Source organism: Mastomys coucha, unplaced genomic scaffold (genome assembly GCF_008632895.1).
Source record: "Mastomys coucha isolate ucsf_1 unplaced genomic scaffold, UCSF_Mcou_1 pScaffold16, whole genome shotgun sequence".
Classification (NCBI taxonomy): domain Eukaryota; kingdom Metazoa; phylum Chordata; class Mammalia; order Rodentia; family Muridae; genus Mastomys; species Mastomys coucha.
In genome coordinates this window covers 57,058,174-57,060,290 of record NW_022196898.1, presented here as the reverse complement: position 1 = coordinate 57,060,290, position 2,117 = coordinate 57,058,174, and positions in this window count along the sequence as shown.

Sequence of the window (2,117 nt, the reverse complement as noted above, 5' to 3'; positions counted from 1 at the left end):
AAAAAAAAAAAAAAAAAAAAACTTTGAAGTATCTTGTCTATCAGACAAAAAAATAAAAACCTCTCTCATTAGAAAATAGACATTTAATAATAATAATAAATAAGATAAAATAAAGAAAAAAGCCTGGTATCTTATCTGTCTTCTACTTTTCAGTATTATGAACCGTTTGGTCCCTCTTACTATTGGGAAGTAGTTCACTGAACAGTACCATCCTCCAGAGAAATGTCTATGACATGGGCCTGAGGTGTGATATTAAAATTTCATTAAAAAAAATTCCTAGTGTTGGGTGTTTTTCTTCTACTGGCTGTCTTGGTGTTAGAATGGACACTGGAATGACCTGATATCCTGACACAAAAGTCTGGGACAAAATTGAATCCCAGTGTGAATGTGTCCTGTGGGCTAGCTCTGAGCCTGTGTTTACTGACTGGTGGATTGAGTAGGAATGGCCCCATAGTGTATGAAATCTGAGAAATTCCTATGTGAATCATAGGAAGTGATACTATAAAGAGATGTGGCCTTGTTGGAGTGGGTGTGGCCATGTTGGAGGAAGTGTGTCACTGTGGAGGTGGGCTTTGAGGTCTTAGAAGCTCAAGTCTGGCCAGTGTGTCTAAATCTGCTACCCAAAGATCAAGTCAGAACTCTCAGCTCCTTCTCCAGCACATATGTGCTTGCATGCCAGCACACTCCTGCCATGACGATAATGGACTAAACCTCTGAAACAGTAAGCCAGCCCCAAATTAAATGTTTTCTGAAGTGGAAATTTCTGGTTGTGTCATGTAATGCAGACTCATGTGATGCTTTGCTGAAGCAAGTCCATGAGAGTACACATGATGTTTGGAGAAAATATAAGTGGGACCCAAGAGGCAGTGACGAGGTGTTTGCATTGCTTGTTCTGCAACACTTTGTTGGTCTCTAGTCGTCATGGATCTTCATTGAGAGAGGCATGACAGAGAACTGACTTTCCGGCTGATTCTGGTCACTCCGCTGACTCATGCCAATTGGGTGGTGGCCTAGCTGTTTCTGCTGTGCCACCACAGCTGATTCATGTTTGGTGACAATATGAACTGGACTGCTGGTATCTTGACAATGGAGATTGGAATCACCCCAAAAAACTACTTCTAAACAGGTTCACATCCCCTTGGCCTGTTTACCATCTTTTCTCCCCTATCTTTGGATGGTGGGCTTGAAAGATGGGTCAAAGCATTTGAGAACCGTTATTAAAGTAGGCTTTGAAAAATCTAAGCCTACAGTTTTCCTTCATAAAGGTTTCCATGGTTATGGTGTCTCTTCACAGCGACAGAAACCTTAAGTAAGACAGTAACAAAGACATAAGATTTGGAATGTGTGACTCCTGGTGAATCTGGAGAATTCTGCCAATTGTCAAACATACAAAACTGGCTTTTTGTGAAATGTTTAGGAAACTGGACGGGCTTGGGAAGTCGTATTAACTGAGGTGCCCCAAACTCAGGAAGGAAAGCACATACAACACATGAATACCCACGCTCTCCCTCATATGTGGCTTTGAAGTATACATGTGGATACGAAAACACATGTAAGTTTTTCTATAGTCTTAAGATTTGGGAAAGCAGAAAGGGTGATATCAGGTAATACGGAAGGACAGAGGGAAGCAAAGGGACATTCAAGGCATGAAAGAGAATATAGCGTTCGCCTTTTTGTTTGTTTCTTCTTTTACATTTTTTTATTTTGTTGTAGTGGATAAGTAAATAAAAATTCAATTGATAGTTAAAGTGTAAAACACTAAGGAAAGCTCCATTGTTTGAGAAAAGCCATTCTAACCAGACAGAAGTCCACCAAGCTGAATAGGGATTGGAGGCAGGAAAGTGAATGGCTTCCTGAAATGAGGTGGCTATGTGATGGCTTTATTTCCCAGTTAATTAGAATAAAGTGGTTTGATTTTTTAAAGGCCTGTGACTTTATTTGCTTTTCTGCTTGTTTGTTTTTTGAGACAGAGTTTCTCTGTGTATCAGTGACTGTCCTGGAACTCATTTTGCAGACCAGCCTGGCCTGGAACTCAGAGATCCACCTGCCTCTGCCTCTGCCTCCGCCTCCGCCTCCTCTGCCTCCGCCTCCGCCTCCGCCTCCTCTGCCTCCGCCTC